General features: G+C 39.0%; 1 non-coding gene across 1 annotated transcript; it reads right to left on the minus strand.

The window, feature by feature from the left end:
* Positions 1-4,667: 4,667 nt before the first annotated feature.
* Positions 4,668-4,741, minus strand: Trnaa-ugc (transfer RNA alanine (anticodon UGC)). Its single transcript has one exon. It is a non-coding gene; the product is annotated as a tRNA-Ala (tRNA).
* Between the last annotated feature and the right edge of the window lie 16,882 nt (positions 4,742-21,623).

A 21,623-nucleotide genomic window follows, 5' to 3' on the forward strand; every position in this document is an offset into this window, starting at 1 on the left:
CTAGACCATTAGTTAGGTTGCCGGTACTAGCACCTTGAAGTACCAAGCTCCCTTGTGCTGGTCATGTTGAAGTGGCACTGTACTGGTGCCCCCATCTCCTGTACCACAGGGATAATAGCAACTACTATATAGTACTTATTAAGTGTCAGGCAGTATTCTAAATGTTTTATGCATATCAACTCATTTAATTCTCCTTATAACCCTATAAGATAGGTACCATTCCCATACCCATTTCATTGATGAGGAAAAACTGAGGCACCGAGAAGTTAAACTTCCGAAAGTCAAAAAAACTTAGCAGACCTATAAGCCCAGCAACCTGGAAGGCTGAGGCAGGAGGACTGTAAGTTCAAACGCAACCTTAGCAATTAGCAAGACCCCAAGAAACTTAGTAAGATCCTGTCTCAAAATAAAAAATACAAAGGCTGGGGATGTGGTTGAATGGTAAAGCACACCTGGATTCAATCTCCAGTACCAAAAAACAAAAACAAAAAAAACCAACAACTTAGAATTCATCTCATCTGGCTCTGGACTTTACTCTCTTTTGAAAAAGCTTAAATGTTTACGTTTTATAATAGGTCACCTTTGAATGCCAAATATTTTAATTTTGGTATCTCCAAACTTTTCTGGAATTTGTTATGGTTCCCTTTTCTGAATCAATTTATTCATTATGTGTCATGCCATAAAGCCTATGGATCTTCATGCAATGTTCCAGTTCAACAAATGGTAGTTACAGTAGGTTGCATTAATTGTAGAGTCTTGCAAAACAAGATTAAGATGAAGTTATTCTAAATGTCATTGTGCATCTGAACTATTTTGATGGCCTGTATAATTTACTGGTAGTATGGATAATTGTTGAATTGTATTGTTTTCATGTATTTGAGATTATTATCCAACAGAATGTGTTATATCTTTATATTCACTGGTGGATGTGGGCACATTTGAAGATGCAGGACAAGTTAGCTGCAGAGACCCTAATAAATTTTGGAGGACTTATCTAAAATTAGTATCAACTCTTCAGCTTCCCTAGGTTGGCTAATTCACCCCAGATAGGCTGACCTATGAACACCAGAACATATATATTTTATGGTATATTCGTGGGTTTGGAGGGATTTGAATAATCCTAGATTTGATCACAGACTTGTATTTCTTGGTGAGGCATGTGTTTCGATCAGCTTCTTTGTTGTTATGACCCAAAAACCTGAAAAGAACAATTTTAGAGAAAAACTTATTTGGTGTTCATTGTTTCAGAGGTCTCAGTCCATAGACAGCTGACTCCATTGCTCTGGGTCCGAGGGTGAGGTAGAACATCATAGCAGAAAAGTGTGGTTGAGGAAAGCAGCTCAAGGCATGGTCACCTGGAAGTGGAGAGAGAGCTCTGCTTGTCAGAGACAAAATACATACCCCAAAGGCATGCCCCCAGTGATCCACCTCCTCCAGTCAAGTGACCACCCTGCTTGCCAAGTTACTATCCTGTTGATCCATTCAAGTGAATTAATGTACTGATAAGGCTCTCATAACCCAATCATTTCACCCCCAAATTTTCTTGCATTGTTTCACACATAAACTTTTGGGGGACACCATATACCCAAACCATAACAGTATGTATTTGTTAAAAAATAAAGTGAGGCCTCATTATGTCACAACTAGATCTAAGGGACTTTTCTTGCAGGAGTTTATCATTACTATTGGAATTACTATTACTGAGGCTCTCCTTTAGTTTTATTCTGTTTTGCTATTTTCTGAGAAAATTGGTAGCTGCCCTGAGGGGAAGTGATATGATTTTCCTCTTTTCTTCACTCTCAACTTAGACTGCCAGGCTAGCTCTGTGGGGGAACTAATAGTTGGTAATTAACTTTTCAATAAATTACTGCTTATAGAAATGGGAAGACACCTTGAGCTAGAAGTCAGTCTATCAGAACAGATAGTGAAAATGTCCCTGTAATTTTGTCATTTTCCAAATGATGCCAGTAATTTTTATTTGGCTATATAATAAGAGATGAAGTCTCAAGCACATGGGCATCAGAATTAGCTGGAAACCCTACCCCACCCCTGCTGTGCCAACATCAAAAGTGTCCTCTTCTGACACAGAATGTAAGGACAGTAAGAACAGCCCTTGTCCCTGTGGTTTGCCCTTGATGTACACATGCATATCCATCAACTTTGTGATCTACCAGGGAAACTTAATGATTAAAAAAAAGATCATGGCCCAGAATTTAGTCAGATTATGGAAAGAGTTTTTTTTTTTTTTTTTTTTTTTTTTTGTTTTTGTTTTTGTTTTTGTATTCAGGAACAACTGAACTTACTGGACACCCTATTTTTTCTGAGAAGTCAAGCAATGGCAAAAGATGGAAAAAAGTACTCAAGTATATACAGTTGTAATGGAAGTATTTTTCAGAATAACAGGTCTTCAATGTTTTCTCATCAGTTTAATCTGTCATGTCAATTTAAGCTATTCTATGTTAATTACTATTTTTGTAATGTGTAGTACTGAAATTGTAATTCTTTTAGACATCTCAGAATTTGAGAACTGGAAGGAGCCTCGAGATAATATTAGTTGCAATTTAGTGTGCTTACTCTGTCAGGGCCCCTAATGGCTGCTATGTAGATGGTCTCATTCTCTATAACCTGCAAGGTGGGTGTAATTACTGCCCCCTACTCCTTTACCGTGAAAATAAATGAGACGAGTAAGGTTATATAACAAGATCAAAGTCTCCGACCTGGAAGAGGGGATGCTGACTCCAATGTGCGTGCTTAATGTCTAGGTTATGACTCTCTCCAGGAATGTTTAGAAAACTCAAGTCAAGAGATGCTAATTTACCTGAAGTAACATCAACATAGGACTGCTTTTCTGAATTAAAGAGGAAAAAAGGGGAAGACCAGGGTGAAGAACCTGGTCCTTTGGGGCAGAATTCTATCTTAGGATTCCCCCCCTCTCCACCGCAATCTCTGTCTCTGGAAACTCCTTCACCCCAGCAGAACCCAAAGTTCTTCCTATCAGTAAGCATTCACAAAGAAATAACAGCTATATTGAGATATAATTTACATAACCATGATGTTCACCCTTTCAAAGTATACAATTCAGTTGATTTTAGATTATTCATAGAGTTCTACAACCATCACTTTCTAATTCTGGAATATTTTAGTCTCTCCGAAAAGAAACCCATTCTCATTAGCAGTCAGTCCCTATTCCCTGCTTCCCCATCCCCCAGCCACCACTAATCAACTTTCTGTCTATCTGAATTTACCTCTTCTGGACATTTCACATAAATGGGATCATACAATATATGCCATTTTGTGTCTGACTTTTTTTCTTTTGTTTTATTCCATCTTTTTATTTAGACCAATTTTTAATTCATTTTTTGTTCTCATTAGTTGTACATGATAGTAGAATGCATTTATACATTTTGATAGATTATACATAAATGGAGTGTGATCTCATTTTTCTGATTATACATATTGCAGGATCACATGGTCATGCAGTTATACATATACAAGAGGTAATAATGTCTGTTTCATTCTACTATCATTCCTTCCCCCATACATCTTCCTCTCCCTTCACTCCCCTTTACCTAATATAAAGTAACTCTATTCTTTCCTAGCGCCACCCCACCCCCTTATTGTGAATTAGCATCTGCATATCAGAGAAAACATTCAGTCTTTGGTTTTTTTGGGTTTGGCTTATTTTGCTTAGCAAGATATTCTCCAACTCCATCCATTTACCTGTAAATGCCATAACTTCATTCCTCTTTAAAGCTGAGTAAAAGTCCATTATATATATACATACATATACACATATATATCTCACATTTTCTTTATCCATTCATCTGTTGAAAGTCACCTAGGTTGGTTCCATAGTTTCATTATTGTGAATTGAGCTGCTATAAACACTGATGTGGCTGTGTCACTGTAGTGTGCTAATTTAAAGTTCTTTGGGTATAAACCAAGGAGTGGGATAACTAGGTCAAATGGTGGTTCCATTCCAAGTTTTCTGAGGAATCTCCATACTGCTTTCCATAATGGTTGCACCATTTTGCATTCCCACCAGCAATATATGAGTGTTTGTGTCTGGCTTTTAAAACTTACCATGTAATATCAAGGTTCATCCATATTGTAGCATGAATCAGTTGCCTTTTTAAGTTGAATAACATTCCAGTGTATGACTATACCACATTTTGTTTATCCATTCATCGATCACTTGACATTTGGACTACTTCCACCTTTTGACTGTTGAAAATAATATTGCTTGTTATTGTCTTTTTGGTATAGCTGTCCCAGTAGGTGTGAAGTGGTGTGTATGGTGGTTTGAATTTGCATTTCATAGTGATTAGTAATGTTGAGCATTTTTTCAAGGGCTTATTGATCATTTATATCATCTTTGGAAAAATATCTAATCAGTTGTTTGCCCATTCTGAGTTGGGTTGAGTTGTAAGAGTTCTTCATATAGTCTCAATACGTCCCCCTTCTCAGATATATGATTTCCTCCCATTGTTTATTGTCTTCTTTCTTTATTTTTTAAAATATTTTTTAGTTGTCAATTGTCCTTTATATTATTTATTTATATGTGATGCTGAGAATCAAACCCAGTGCCTCACACATGCTAAGCAAGCGCTCTACCACTGAGTCAAAACCTCATCCTGCCTCTTTCTTCCTTTTTTTTTTTTTTCTTTTTGCAGTACTGGGGATCGAACCCAGGGCCTTGTGCTTGCAAGGCAAACACTCTACCAACTGAGCTATATCCCCAACCCTGCCTCTCTTTCTTGATGGTGTCCTGTAAAGCACAGTCTTTAGTATCAATGATGTCCAAATTATTCTATTTTTTCTTTGGTAATGTATGCTTTTTATCTTATATCTAGGAAAACATTGCATAATCCAAGGTCACAAAGATTTATACAGATTTTTTTTTCCTAAGAATTTTGTGGTTTGAGTTCTTAAAATTAGGTCTATAATCCATTTTGAGTTAATTTTTGTATATGGCATGAGGTAAGCACTTTTTCTGTGCAAATTTGTAGCAGTTAGTCAAGTTAGCTAATATTTTGATTACTAAACTGATGTATATTAAACAACCTATAGTCAATTATTTGTAATTATGTTAATCTGTTAATCTGTTTGTGAAAAATAGAAGTTTGGCTCTAAATTTAAGATTGATTAAAAGCCTCAGATTGGTTTTCTCCTTCCCCCATTTCCTGGTCTCCATCTCAGCTTTCTCAGGTGGAGAATGGAAGCTGAGAAACTTCTCCCAAAGCCCTGGCAGGGGTGCCAGCAAAAGTTGAAAAACTGGAATTATAACACATCTCTGGCTAGTATAGTTTGGTGAATCTACATGTGAATATTTCTACCTTTTTTTCCTATAAATTGTAACATTTCTTTAGGTTCACTGTCTTCCCAGTTTTAGGCAAACTGTGATTAAATTCACAGTTAAGTCTTTTCTTATTTCCGAAATGGGCAGGTGACTAAATCCAGTCCACAGGGACCCTAGTAGGACCTCTGGCCTGGGCCCTGATTATAGTCTAGTCCTGTCTTTTTAAAATTTAATTTTCTTTAAACCAATAGTAGTGAATATTCTTTGATTCACATATATTAAGCATTATGATAGGGAAAATAAATAATTTTTTAACTGGGCACTGTGGCACATGTCTATAAACCCAGTGGCTGTGGAGGCTAAGGCAGGAGGATCATGAATTCATTGCCAGCCTCAGCAACTCAGCGAGGCCCTAAGCAACTTAGTGAGACAGTATCTCTAAATAAGTTTTAAAAAAGGGCTGGGGATGTTGCTCAGTTGAGCACCCCTGGGTTCAATCCCTGGTATAAAAAAAAAGAAAAATAAAAAGAAAAAAATAAATAATTTTCTAATATGGGACTTTTATTAACCCATGGTGGGATTAAAAAAAAATCAAAAGCCACCAGAATGAAATGTAAGTTTAATTATCATGTTAAAGAAATCAGTAAGATTTTTTTTTAAGTTCACTAATCTAGACCTTGCTTTAGGACCTGACACCTGGAGTCACTATTTAAGTTTGCTGTCATTCTATACTCAAGCCAACTGCTGGGGGAAAGGAAACTGTGGAAAGGCCTGGTAGGGAAGGATGAGACAGAATGATGGACAGGAGGGCCCTGGAGCGTGAGGAGAGCCAGGCCCAGGAGGTTTCAGTGACCTGGCAGCTCACATGTTTGGGAGGTGAAGAGCGTGAGCATGGGAGGGCAGGGGACTAGGACAGAACGGAGGAGACCCCTCCAGATGTGCAGGACTCCACTACAAACCTTTAAACATTCCCACGCTGCTTAAGATAGAAAGGGAGACTGCATAAGAGGAAAGAAAGAGACTGGAATAAACATAGGAATCACACACAGCAATGAAGAAAAAGCAAAGTTCATGAGAATAAGCATTTAGGGGAACTGTGGTTAAGTCATTTTAAAGGAGGCCCTCTTTACACAGTCAAAAGCATCATTAAAAATACGTATCATTAAAAATCTGTCACCAGGGCTGGGGTTGTGGCTCAGTGGTGGAGCGCTTGCCTGGCATGTGTGAGGCACTGGGTTCGAGTCTCAGCACCGCATATGAACAAATAAATAAATAAAAAATAAAGGTCCATCGACAACTAAGAAAATATTAAAAAAAAAAAAATCTGTCACCATAGGTAGGATGACAATAAGACAGACTCAGCTCATGCCTTTATCCCTGCAGTCTCTTGCATCACAGTTGACCATGGTGCAGAGAGGATAAAACTTCTTCAAATGAGTTTTTAGGCATTATTGTTATCATTTATTATTCTGCTTATTAAATAATTTCATTCAGCCTTAGCACATCGGATACTTCACAGGGTCATGGGAAATCTTTTTTATTTTTGTTTTCAAATAGTACAGCTATAATGCATGTCAGTAGGCAAACGATCCTAGGTCTTCAACATAGCATGGAACATGTAATATTACTATTGCAAATACTAATTCAGATTGCAAACTCCCTAGAATTCAGTTGTACTAAATTGGCATGGGTTCAGGCTCTGCAACTTGATAAAGGGGCTTGAAATGAAACAAAATGTTGATAAATACCCAACAATGTGAGACTCTATCAGTGTATGACAAGTTTTTAATTTAAGAACATTACATTCTTTTGTATCAAGTCCTTTGATAATATTAATTTTCAAGAACATTAAATTCTGTCTGGTGTACTGAAGCTGGTAATTATAATGCATAAAAATAGCTGAATAACCAGGGTAGTGCCAATTACTCTGTCACTCATGAGTAATCAATTATTTTTGTGCAGCACAATATAGATGAGGCCTGCACACAAAGTAATACTGTACCACACATAAATGAAAAATAATTTTTCAAAAGGAGGACGAGGCACGCCTAAAAACTTTAACAAATTGACTAGAGAGCTTGGTTGTGTCTCTTTGAGGAGCACTAACTTGAGTAGTTTGAAGAGGTTTTGGTCCTGGGTTGGCCTGTGTGTTAGCATCCCAGGAATGTTAGATGCACAGCTTCTTTGTAGATAAGATGACTCATGGCAATTGGCAGACCAAATGTCACAACGAGGTGTAAACTGCGTGATGAGTAGAACACACAGAGTGGGCGGAAAGCAGGGTTGATAATGGCGTCTGTATCAGAAGCAGGATTTCCTGGGAAGTTCCCAGCAGATGCCTTACAGAGATAGGAGAGTCTTCCTTGAGGCTGATCCTGTGGAGCCTCTTCTCCAGCTGTATTCTGACATACATACCAAATTGTCTATGTAAGCTCTTGGCAGTGAACCTTTCAGATATCTCGAGTACTGTCTCCTTCCTCAGTGATAGGCTCTTTTAAGAGTTGAAGCTCAGGAAGAAGCTGATAAAATTCAGCACAGCAAGAAGACTGCTTTATAGAGTGTTGTTGGAAGTAAATGAGGTGTTTACAGAGCATTTACTATGTGCCAGGCACTTAATAGACATTAGATCATCATCATTATTATTGTCATTAATGATAATTATACATTAGAGCTAATTGCTTATTTCATTTCATGCTTTAACAATCTATTTCCGCTTTATGGAGAACTACGTAGCCACAAAGGAGGTACTAGGAAGAGGCCTATCTTTGTAAATGCTGAGTTTCATTTTAGGTTTATGGGAACTTAGGTTATGGGAACTTCCCACTAAAATCTCTCAAATTGAAACACATTGAAAAAAGAAAGGTTGGAAGATGTTAGGTGGAGTATTATACAAAGCAAATTATTCAATTCCGTAGTGGTGCTTCTTGAGCATTCATGGACGAGCTAGTTCTACGAGGGAGTGGGCTGTGATTCTTCCCTTAGGGAGTGTGTAATGGGAAGAATGCATGCCAGGCACAAAGGATTTATCACAGAAGCGAGTAGGAAGCTGTGACAGGGTACAGAAGGTAGGCAGATAACCAAGCGTTAGAATAATCAGTCCAGGGTGAGGTCAGGGGAAAATTTCTGGAACCTGGGCTATAAGCAACTTGAAAGAAGGGAGGAGGTAAGATGTGGACTGCAAATGAGGACTGGAGAGCTGGAGGCAACCCTCTGGAGGAGGGAGAGAGGGCGGGGGAGGCATTAGGTAACGAAAATCAAGAATGAAGGGCAAGAGTGAAGAAGTAACTAAGACCCTGGGCTCCCAGTTATTTTTGTTGCAGACTTGGTGCTGTGATCTGATGGGGTACACTGTGTACAAGGCAGAGCCAGGCACTGACGAAATTAGCGACTAGAGGAGGACACAGAACCAACCATGGGCACAGAGATCAGCCACCTGGGACAAATTGAGGTGGCCTGAACTAGGTGGTGTCAGAGGGCATTTTAGGCACTGTAACAGGTAAGCCCAGACTTCTCAGTGGCTGACACAAAAAAAGTTCGTCTCACGTTGTGTCACAGTCCCACAAGAGTGTTCCTGGTAGACAGCCTTCCAAGTACTCCTTTACAGACCCAGGCTCCTCCTATCTCATGGCCCCAGGGTCCTCCAAGGCCTGACTTCCCTCCATTCAGCAGGTAGATGGAGAAGGAGTCTATCTGCCTGCTTCTTTAGTACTAAATCGTACCAGTGCCATCAGCTGGCACATGCTGGACAAGAGCTGTTCCTGTGCCCTCTTCTCTACCCTAGATACCAGGGATTTGGAAAATATAGTTTCTGGCTAGACAGCTGTTTCTATGTGACAGTTCCACAGTGCAGAGGAAGGACACAAATCTTGGGTGGTCAGATAGCAGGCTGTCCTACAGCTGGGTTGGTGAGATGGGGATGAAAAAAGAGTAACCCAGGAGCCAGAATCAACAGACAAATTAGTTAAGCTATTGTGATTGATTAGATAGGCTATCTGAGGGAGAGAGAGGACTCCCAGCTTTCTCACTTGGACAACAAACTCACTGGTCTTTCCTGTTATAGAGATAAGGAAGATGGGAGGGAGGCAGGCATAGGAGAGAAAGGAAGGAGTAGAGATTTGATCTGGGATTTGTGGATTTTCGGATACCTGGGGGCTCTCAGTGAGGATGATCAGTACCTATTTGGGGATCTGAAGGACTGGGCTGGAGATGGGAGGTAGAGGGTCAATATGTAGTTGGTAATTGTTGTCATGGAAGAAGATGAGTGCTCTGGCTGGGGTCTTTGTCCAGTGGGAGGCCGTGGGATTCAGGATCAGGACTCTTGCTGTGAGAATGGACCAGGGGTACTGTGGAGGAGAAGAGAGAGGAGCCAGTCACAACATCAATGAAGAGGCTGGGAGGATTACACTGCATTGACTGGAAGCAGGAGTGTCGATGAACCAGGGAGACCATTCTTCTGTTTTTAGAATGTTAAAGCTATAGATACTGATAGGTTCAAGAAGGGCCTTTAAGGTAATTACTTTCATTACAAGTCTTTGATACATTAGGAGATATTGACTGGGAGACAGGAGGGAAGGTCAGGGTCAAAGGTTTTGATTTGGGAGTGTTATTGTATTTGAAATTAAGCTAGGTGATTAGATACGGAGGGTTAGGGACCTCTGGAGGGTGGCTCAGGGAGGCTTTGTGGATTCCCATATTAACAGGCAGAGGAAAAAGAGAAGAGAGGAGGATCCGAGAGAGGAGCACACTCGGTGGAGGACTAGGTCAAGAAGGGAGGAGCAAATTCGAGTTGGGGAGAGGTAGTTAGAAGTGTGAATGGCAGGAAGCATTTGCAGGTCAGGTGATGTGTCAGTAAACATGTTTGCACAGTTTACACTTCTAAAACTTCTTAAGTAAAAGGGTAGTCCTCATTTGTATAGCTTGTGCTTGGATTAGGGGGCTGTTCCATAAAGAGGTGTTTGATTTTGGTCAAGAAAAAGAATTTAAATGGAATCAAAATCTCGCTTCCTAAGAGAATTAAAGGTTAACACAAGAAACTATAAGCGTGAGTTTGCAGTCTATTAAGAATGAAGGATATGACACGTCTTAAATAGTTCAGGGCTGGTAAGAGATTTGATTTAGAAGGAGCTGTTCTTCAGCCTCAGAGAAAGAAGGGACGGGATCAAGCAATGAGGCTTCAGTACGCTTGCAGCCAACAGAGGTCAGTGTTGGGATACAGTACGCAGCAGGGTTTTAGAGTCTTCTCTCCTGTCGTACTTGGGACTTTGATTTAATGTGTGAATTTTGTCAGCCACCTCTCCCCCTTAAGAAATGTCAACACAAGTATGTTGTAATGAAAACCTTTCGGATACAGAGCATGGTTTCTTACTCCCTGGAAGTTTCCTCGGATCGTGGGAATGGAGGAGAGCTGATGCCATTTCAATACATCTCTTGCAACAAACTGCCAGATAATAGCACTTGGATGAAACTGTGTCTCATAATGAATACTTTAGAATGGACTGAGATGGAGGGGAAGGGTGTAAGTTAAGGCAAACAATAAATCAGCTGAATGTTAGTACAGATCTTTCTTTTTTAAAGACATGGTCACAGGCTCTCAGTAGTATATTTTTCTTCCATCAGGTATTCCTGGTATTCTTGGGAAATTTAGACTGATTTAAGCATGCAGTCACTGTGTGGTGTGCCCACCCTTCTTTCTTCATGTCCAGGAGTCACAGAGTCTTGGGCACTGCTGTTTTATGGGGTTTGCTCAGCCCTGAGTTGGGTAAGCAGTTATTTCTTGTTCTCCAGAGAAACTGATGTGATGACCAAGCTCAGGAGGTGAGGTTGAACTGCGCAGCTCATCAGGCTGCTGCTTTTTAGAGCATTAGCCAAAGTGGTAACTTGAATTTTAAGCTTTTGTTTTTCTATTTTTCCCCTTGCTTCCTTCCTTCCTTTCCTTTCTCCTTCCCACTTTCTTTCTTTCTGTTGGGATTGAACCCAGGGGACTATACCACTGAGTTACATCCCCAGTCTTTTTTATTTTGAGCCAGGGTCTTGTTAAGTTGCTGAGGATATTAAATTTTTAATTGAATGAGGCTATGCTCGCAGAAAGAATTCTTTTTGGTCCTATTTCTTTTTGGCTTTGTTCCTGTGGACTTGAAAGAGTTGCTAATGGTGTAAGAAACTGTGTGGTGAAAGTACAGGGGAGGAGGCGGGTGGCACAGGGGAAAAGTTTGGGAAGAGAAGTTATGCCTCTGAGGACCTGCCACTCACTGTCCAGCTGTCCCATGTTCTCAAGTTTACCTGGAGACTTGGTGTCCTTTTTGTCTGGCTTCCTAGGTATGACCAAATGCTCTTTGGAGTAAAATTCTATCTGAAAGATTGCTGGTACTGGAGAAAATATCCTGATTTCCAGGACTCAGTTTGCCTAGTTATAACATAGAGATGATATTTACTTCCTTGGTGTTGGAAAGATTTGCACAGTAGGACTTAGCTATGATTATAGAGCTGCTTCACATAGTAGGAGTAGTCAATCTTGGAATGTAAGGAAGCCCGGTGAATAGCACACAGATGGATGTTTAGACAGGACAGTGCATTCTGAGATATTTTGCTGGATGTGGCATTGAGTCTCCTGTCATAGAAATGACTGAACCGAACATAGAAACCAAAAGCCTGGCTAATAAGTACTGAAGATAGATCTTAACATTACCACAGTGCATACTTGGCACCTGTAATTCCAGCACCTCACCAGAAGTTGTGGAAGATGTGCTTAGATCTGATTATGACTCAGAAAGCCAAAACCAGGAGACTAAGTTAGAAATAGCTCAGATTGGATCCCAGCAGTCAAAGGCTGGTGGTGAGTGGCAAAGTAATCAAGATTGCCTGGTTACCTTTTGAGCACTGACCGACAACTGGGATGGGGTTGTTTTGGGAAGTTGGAGTAGGACAATAAAGATTTGCATTTCATGAAGCTAGAAGGTAGATTTGAGAGAAGTATAACCTTTTGCTCTTATGTTTGCTTGTGTCATGGCCAGGTTTGGGTCATGACTACCTGAGCACCAGACAGTGACTTCAACCCATAGACTTGTTGATTCAAGATGAAGATCATTGTTGGGGTGGAAATGTCAGGGACATGTGTATTAGAAATTCCATCCAGAGGAAACAGCATAAGTAAACATAGAATTTTGGGGGGCATGACCCATGTGGGAGAGTACAGGCTGCCTAGCCTGGCAAGATGCCTGGAAGGACACAGTGGAAAATAGAGCTCAAAAGTAGTTTGGGTTTAGATCTTGAAGACCTGTGAAATTTACTGGTTTGGGCCATGTAGGTGGTGGGAAGTCATAGGAGTTTGCCAACAGGGCAGGACGTGAAGAGATCTGTCTTCTAGAAAGATCAGGCAGCAGTGGTCTTATTTTAAGGACAAGAGGCTGGAGGCAGAGGCTCCAGTTTAAAAGGAGTAGGGCACATAAGCGGCCTCACAGGGCATGACCTTGGCTGGTGATAGTTGGATGGAAAAGAACAATGCCACATGGAAGATATCTTAGGTAAAATTAGGGTTAAGAAATTGAGAGATCTGTGCACCGATAAGCTAGGTGTCTCTTGTAGCCCTCATATATTGTTTCAAATACAGCACTGAATTATTATTAAACAAATGTAAAAAAATCAATGTTTTTTTAACTTAAACACTTAAAATGGTTAAGAGTGTACATTTTATGTCACACATTTTTTTTTTTTTTTTTTTACCACAACTAAAAAATGTTGCACTCTTTGCCTTTTCTATTTGAAACTTAAACCATTTTGTCTAAGCTCCAAACCGGTAAGTTAGAAGGGAAACATGAAATAACCACTTGCTACTTAGAGTTGCCTTCAGTTCAATTTAATTGAAGAAATTGGTTTGTGCTGTCAGAATGTGGAGACTGGGCAGCAAGAGAGAAAAGGGGACAGCAAAGTGACTTCTCAGGGAACTTAAGGAGATTCCCAGGCATTCATCGTTTGACCGGCAACAAGGGCCTCCCTTCATGCCAGGAGGGAGGATGGATGCTCCCTTGTGATGCTGTGGTCTGTACCCTAAAGTTTCTTCACATAGGGGTCTGGGTCTGTCTGCATGCAATCATAACACACAATCTGGTGGCAATAAACTAGCATCAATAATGGCATACACCAGAAGAGTAATTAATATTTATTGGGGTTTTATGTAATATTCTGTCAAATCTTTCTATGTATACATTAACTCATTTAATTATCACCATGACCCTTTTAGTTAAATATGATTTCCACTCAATTTTTTCAGTTGAGGAACCTGAGTTATGGAGAACTTAAGGACACAGGAATCCTAAGTAGAAAAACTTGGGTATGACCCAAATAAGAACCAGAGGCTTACCCAGTATTTTACTAGAGATAGTAGAGATGAAGGTTTCAGTAGAGTCGGGCACTTAGAAATGTATACATGGCAAAAATAAAAGCAAATATTCAGTATATTAAATCATAGCTGACTTAGGAGTGGTTTTCCTCCATTACTAAAAAATTATACATAATATCAATACATAATTATTTGTAATAATACAAAAGTTTCTCCTCCTATTCTAATAGTATTTGGTTGTATAAAGGACATAAACTGCCTATTAAAAAAGAAGATGTTAGTTTTAGTATGCTGGGGCTGAAAGTATATAGTTCAATGGTACAGAACTTGCTTAGTATGCTGTTTGTAATAAATGCCTTTAAAATTTATCTTTTTTAATTCATAAGTAACAATTGTATATGTTCGTTAAATTCCTTATATATTCCTTCTAGTTGTATTTATGGTATGCAGCATGATGTTTTGAAATATGTAAACATATGGAATAGCTAAATAAAGGTAATTAATATATGTATAGTTCACATAATTTTTTGTGCAAGAACACTTGAAATCTACTCTCAGTGGTTTTCAAGTATATAGTTACTAACTATTGTTGCCATATTGTACAATAGATCTCTGAAACTTATTTTTACGGTCTAACTGAAATTTTGTATCCTGTGACCAGCTTCTCTCCAAGTGGCCCCTCCCCAACCCTGGCAACCATGACTGTAGTCTCTGCTTCTATGAGATCTTTTTTTCAGATTCTATATATACATGAGATCATGAAGTACTTGTCTTTCTGTGCCTGGCTTATTTTACTAAACATGACTTCTAGGTTCATCCGTGTTGTCACAAATGACAGGATTTCCTTGTTTAAGAAGTGCCTTTTAAATTGAAATTTTGAGATAATTGTAGGTTCATATGCAGTTGTAAGAAACAATAGAGAGGGCTGGGGAGGTAGCTCAGTTGGTAGAGTGTTGATAAGATCTTCCTCGATATAATCTACCTTTCATATTCAGATTTCCCCAGTTTTATTTGTATTTATATGTGCGTATTTAGTTCTAGGACAATGTAGGTTTGTATAACCACTGTTACAGTTGTGATCCTGAATAATTCCAGCACCCACCTACCTCTCTCCTTCCATATTCTATCCCTAATCTGTCCTTCTTTTCTTTCTTCTTTCCTCTTTTCCTCCCCTTGTGGTACTGGACATTTAATCAAGGGGTTCTTTACTGCTGAGCTATACACCCAGCCCATTTTTCTTTTTGAGACAAAGTCTTGCTAATTACTGAGGTGGTCTCAAACTTGGCATTCTCCTGCTTCAGATTCCTGAGTCACTGGGATGAGAGTGTGTACCACTGTGCCTGGCTGTTCTCCTTTCCTGTGATTTTTAAATTTCAAGAATGACAAATGGGCCAGGTGTGGTGGTGCATGTCTGTAATCCCAGCAGCTCAGGAGACTGAGGTAGGAGGATCCCAAGTTCAAGGTCAGCTTTAGCAATTTATGAGGCCCTAAGCAACTAGTGGTTAAGAGCCCTTGGGTTCAATCCTTTGTACAAAAAAAAAAAAAAGACATGACAAATGGACTTATGCAATCTGTAATCGTGGGGGATTATTTTTTTCATCCAGTCTAATTCCCCTGAGATCCATTCCAGTTGTTGCATGTATCAATAATTGATTCCTTTCTATTGCTGAGTAGTAGTCTGTGGTATTTGTATAGCACTCTTTGTTTAGCCAAAGTGTTAAAGGACACCTAGGCCATTTTCAGTTTTCACCACCACAAATAAGGTTACTGTGGCTATTATGTGCAGGTTTTTGTATGAACTTTTTTTTTTTTTTTTTTTTTTTTTTACATTTTTTTGGTGCTATGTTTTAAACATGAGTTCTTTTCTCCCTTTGGGATAAATGCCCAAGAATGCAATTACTGTATCTAGGGCAGTTGTATATTTGGTTTTTTAAAAACTGCTTGTATTCACTTCCTAGAGGTGCTGCAAACTTAGTGGCTTAAAAAACACATATTTCATTCTCTTTAGTTCTGGAAGTCAGAAGATTGAAATGAATCTTACAGGGCAGCAGAGGCTGCTTCTTTCTGGAGGCTCCTGGTGAGACTCTGTTTCTTTCCTCTTCTGTTTTCCATCAGCTTCTCAGCGTTGTAGCATCCTCTCTTCTCTGACCTGCCTTCCTCTTCTGAGAACCCTTTGTGACTGTATTGCACCTGCTGGGATAAGGTGGGAAAATCTCCCATCTCAACATTTTTATAAAGTATTTTTTAGTTGTTGATGGACCTTATTTTATTCATTTATTTATATGTGGTACTGAGAAGTGAACCCAGTGCCTCACATGTGCTAGGCAAGCGCTCTACCACTGAACCCTAGCCCCAGCCCCCAATCCAACTTTTTAACTTAATCACATCTGCAAAGTCTCTTTTGCCACGTAAGGTAACACATTCAAAGGTTCTAGAAATTGGGATGTAGACATGGTTGGGGCCATCATCCAGTCTACCACACTGCCAAACCGCCTTCCAGAGTGACTGTACCATTTTACATTCCCACCAGCAATGTAGGAGTGATTCATTTCTTCCTGCCTTTTCACCAGCATTTGATGTTATCACTATTTTTCATTTTAGCTTTTCCGATTAGGTGTGTAGTGCTCTCTCATTGTGGTCAGTCCTAACTTGCATTTCGCAGGTGGCTAATGATGTTGAACACCTTTTCATGGACTGATTTAGCACCTATATATCCTCTCCATTGAGATATCCATTCGTGGCTTTTGCCCTTTTTTTTTTTTTAAATGAATTGCTCCATTTTATGGTTTGAATTGAGATGAGTCTTTATACTTTTTAGATCCAATCTTTTATCAACTTTATGGCTTAGGAATATTTTCTCCCAGTCTGTAGCTTGCTTTTCATTCTTTTCACTTTACCTTTTGTGAAGTAAAAGTTCTTAATAAGACCCAATTTATCAAGTTTTCCTTTTGTAGACCATACTTTTATATCATGTCTGAGAAATTTTGCCTAACCCTAGGTCCAGTTTTTCTTCTTTATTTAAAAGAGTTTTATAGTTTTACATTTATTTCAAATTCCATGATGCATTTTGAGTTAATTTTTGTAGAAGGTGCTTTTCATAGGAAGAGACCAGATGATATGAACAGATACCAGTGTCTTTGGCTCTGAAAGATCATGTTCATGGTGCCCCCGTTTAGTGTGACTCTCAGTTGGTACCACCATAGCCGCCCACTTTGCAGATGGTCTGTGCCTGGTGGAAGTCTTTCCCTCCACGTCTTTTTGGAGTGGTGCATTGTAGTGTGTGTAAGTGGGGTTTGTTGTTACGCATTCATACATGCATGCAGTATAACGACATCATTTGGTCACTATCACTCCCCAGCTCTTCCCCACTTCTTCCCCTCCTGTCACCCCTTTCCTCTACTCTAGTGATCTCCTTTTGATTTTCACGAGACCCCCCTTTCTTTTCTTTTTTTTTTTAAATTCTTTTTAGTTCATGACAATAGAATCCATCTTTGACATAACTGTATAGCATGGAATATCTCTTGTTCTAATTCAGACTCCAGTACTCTTCTTCCCCTTCCCTCTCCCCACCCTCTGCTCCCTTCCCTTTGTTGATCTTTCTGCCATTTACCCCTAGTTAATTTTTTTAAAATTAATTTCTTGTGGATGTACGTGATGGTGAGAGTCACTGTGATATATTCACATCTGTACACAGGAAGGTTATGTCAGATTCACTTCACTGTCTTTCCTTTTCCCATCTCCCCTCCGTTCCTTTTATTCCCCTTTGTCTAATGCACTGAACTTCTAATCTCCCCTTCCCCCACTTATTGTGGGTTAGCTTCCACATATCGGAGAAAACATTTGACCTTTGCTTTTTGAGGATTGGCTTATTTCACTTAGCATGATAGTCCCCAGTTCCTTCCATTTACTGGCAAATGTCATAAAGGCATTCTTCTTTATAGCTGAGTAATATTCCATTGGGTAAATATACCAAGTTTCTTTATGCATTCATCTGTTTGAAGGGCACCTAGGTTGGTTCCATAGCTTAGCTATTGTGAATTGTGCCGCTCTAAACATTGATGTGGCTGCGTCACTGTAGTATGCTGATTTGAAGTCCTTTGGGTATATTCTGAAGAGTGGGATAACTGGGTCAAATGGTGGTTCCAGTTCAAGTTTTCTCAGGAATGTCCAAACTGCTTTCCAGAGTAGTTGCACCAATTTGCATAGTTACCAGGAATGTATGAGTATACCTTTTCCCCCACATCTTTACAAACATTTATTGTTACTTGTATTATTTTTTTATTCATTCTAATTAGTTATACATGACAGTAGAATGCATTTTGACTCATTGTACACAAATGGAGCAAAACTTTTCATTTCTCTGGTTGTACACTATGCAGAGTCACACCATTTGTGCAATCATACATGTACATAAGGTAATAATATCTGTTTCATTTGTTTAATTCTACCATCTTTCCCATTCCCATAACCCCTCCCCTTCCCTTACTTCCCTCTACCCAATCCAAAGCTCTCCATTCTTCCCTTAATCCCCTCCCCCATTATGAATCAGCATTCGCTTACCAGAGAAAACATTTGGCCTTTGGTTTTGGGGGATTGGCTCACTTTGCTTAACATGATATTTTCCAACTCCATCCATTTACCTGCAAATGCCATAATTTCATTCTTTTTTAAGACCGAGTAATATTCCATTGTGTATATATACCACAGTTTCTTTATCTATTGAAGGGCATCTAGATTGGTTCCATAGTTCAGCTATTGTGAGTTGAGCTGCTATAAACATCACTGTAGTTTGCTGATTTTAAGTCCTTTGAGTATATGTCAAGGGGTGGGATAGCCGGGTCAAATGGTGGTTCCATTCCAAGTTTTCTAAGGAATCTCCACACTGCTTTCCAGAGTGGCTGCACCAATTTGCATTCCTACCAGTAATGTTTGAGTGTACTTTTTTCCCCACATCCTCTCCAACATTTATTGTTACTTGTGTTCTTGATTGTTGTCATACTGACTGGAGTGAGGTGAAATCTTAGTGTAGCTTTAATTTGCATTTCTCTAATTGCTGAAAATGTTGAACATTTTTTCATATATTTGTTGATCGATCATATTTCTTCTTTTAAGAAGTATCTGTTTAGTTCCTTTGTCCTTTTGTTGATTGGATTATCTGGGGTTTTGAGTTTTTGCATATCCTGGGTATTGATGTCCTATCTGAGGTACAGTGACTAAGATATTCTTCCATTCTGTAGGCTCTTGCTTCACATTTTTGATTGTTTTAATAGCAAAGAGAAATCTAAAACATTTCTGATTCCCCTGGGTGTAGTCCCAGTCTCTTATTCATGTATTCACCTAAAAAGAAATACCAGACTTCATAGTTCATTTTAGCAGAAAATGAAAAGAGATTCTATGACATTTTGAATCTCTGAAGTCCTATTCAATTTGTTTTCCTGTGAGCTGGAGAATTGTATATGATGCCTTATTTGAAAAGAACTCTATGCACTGGTTTAATTTATTGGTATTTTTATTACCTATTCTTCTGGTTTTGAAAGTGAGATGTGCCCTTTTCAGTGGTTAAGGACCTAATTAAGGTCCTTATCATATTGTGAGACTCTGACTCTAGGGCATTGCAGAGGCGAGCGGTAGAGTGAGTCTTGGAGAGGGATTAGGGAGGAACTTTCAAAAGTTTAAAACAAAAACACAAGATTTACATATATGATTTCATATCAGTATTAATGCTAAACGGTACTGACAGATCCATGAGGGGAGAGTCAGATGACATTGGCTGTGTCCCAGGTTATACAGTCTCCTTCTGAAACATCCAGGAGGGTTCACTACCATCAACTCAGATTAATCCTTGTTCTGGTTATTTTGTATTACAAATTTCTCATACACTGCATTTGGAAGGAACAAAGTCAATAGAATATAATATATGCACTCTTCAAAAAGTCAGCATGGAAAATGGACTGGCTTCTGTAATAAATAGAGTAACTGGATTTGTAATTATGGAATGATTTTTACCCTTGGCCCTTGAAGATAGATTCCACTGAAATCAATGAGATTACATGCATGGATCAAAGGCAGAGTGTTGATTAACTTAAAATGTCAAATTAAATCATCTCACAAACTAGTAGCTACATGTGCTAGAAGAGCTATTTAAAATATATAATCAGATCTTTATACTTTTGCAAAAATTATTAGCTTTAAACTGAATGTTTTATACCTGCTCTTTTGTTGTCAAGAATGTGATAAAATAATATGAATATTATTACAGCATCTACATCTTGAAAATGATGAATGTATAATTCTGAGAACTTTGGCGGTGTATCTGGTCCCCCCATTGTAGCCTGATTGTAGGTCATCAAATGAAAGGAATAAACCTCCAAAAAATAAAAAGTGCTATTACGATGAGTTATTTTTCTTTCAAAGCAAAGAGAAAAATAGAGATGCTAATGGAAGGCAGAATAAAACTTGGCGTGAGTCAACAGTGCAGTTTCCTCATTTCACTTGGTCTCCACTTAAGTGCTGGCAGTTTCTCATTCTCAGTGTCAGCACCAAGAAATGTCACAGGGCACCAGACTCCTCCCTCACGTGATAGCTCCCTTACACTCCAGGCCCAGTCCTGGCGGGTCCTCATCCTCCCTTCTAAATATCCTACCTACGTCTTGAATCTAAAGCAAAAGAGGCTCAGTGTAAAGTAGCACACATGTGGCTAATTACCTGGGGCTTTGCCTTCACCCTTTTGGATAGAGCAATCCTATTTTCTGACCTTGACTCACTATCTTTTCCTTTTAGACATTTCCAAGACAGGTGCACCTGATTATTTTATTTCTCTATAGTTCATGGAATCAGAGGTTCTATCACTGAAGTGGGACAAATGTCCACCTTGAGGTCCATTCACATCTGTGGTGTTATCTGGTCATTTGGGTGAGGGTGGTGGTCTGTGAATTTCCTTAGCACGTTGTCTGATTTCCTTTTGGGATTTTCTGACTCTTTACCTTGGCATCGTAATTACCTATGTCCCTGTCATTTCTCTCATAGACTGGAAGCCCCTTTGTTCTAGGTACTTTTGTGTCCTCATGTGGCATCTAGTTGGGTCCTGCAGCAGTCTGGGCACAGGATAACCATGGACAGGTCGTGTTTAACTTTTCCACATATTCTCAAGTCTAAGCGAGGCATCTCATGAGACACAGCTGAACTGTGTATGCTGTAACATTTTCATGATAGGCTTTTGTTGGCTTGGATTACAGTTGTCAAAGGGTCTACTGCCTTATGACCAAATTTTCTGCATTTATATCTTCAAAAAGAGAAATAACTATCTTTCCTCTTTCTCCCCATTTTTATCTTATACATGTACTTCCTACTAATCACTACTTTGTGACTAATCATCAGGGACCTTACATTTAGAAGCAAACGTGTTAAATTCATGTCCTACATTTGTTATGAGGGAGTCACTTGGGTATTTTTCTGGAAAAAGAAAATCACAGTCTTAATCCTCTTATTATTAATATTAGATGATCCTTAGAATCAACATGTTATATGGCAGGCATAAAGAAACAGCGTGATGTTCTTTCAGAGAAATTGTCTTGCACAAAAGAATGCCTCCTGTTTTCATGCAGAAGTATTATATAAATCCGAAATATGATTATTATTATTTTATGTTTTTAATTATTATTAAAAGTGGGTCTATAAAGCCAGGAAGATTTATGTTTTCCAGGAAAACAGGAAACAAATCTGGTTTTACTAGTCATACCTAGTAGAAAGCTATTAATTTTCCTCCAAGGATAAAATAGGATTGCAAGTGGTTGTTTAAAAAATGCATTAAAATGGCAATGTGCACATAATTTAAATGAGCCAAGAGCTGCTAATTATTCTGGCATGTGTTCAGTTACTTTTGTACTATTTCTCCTCTAATGTAAACAAGAGAATTCCTCCTAATTGCCCAAAATAGCTTTTAGTAGCTGCTGCTTTTTTCTATTTTTGTATGAATATTGTACAGTTTGC

Source organism: Sciurus carolinensis, chromosome 8, assembly GCF_902686445.1.
Source record: "Sciurus carolinensis chromosome 8, mSciCar1.2, whole genome shotgun sequence".
Lineage (NCBI taxonomy): Eukaryota > Metazoa > Chordata > Mammalia > Rodentia > Sciuridae > Sciurus > Sciurus carolinensis.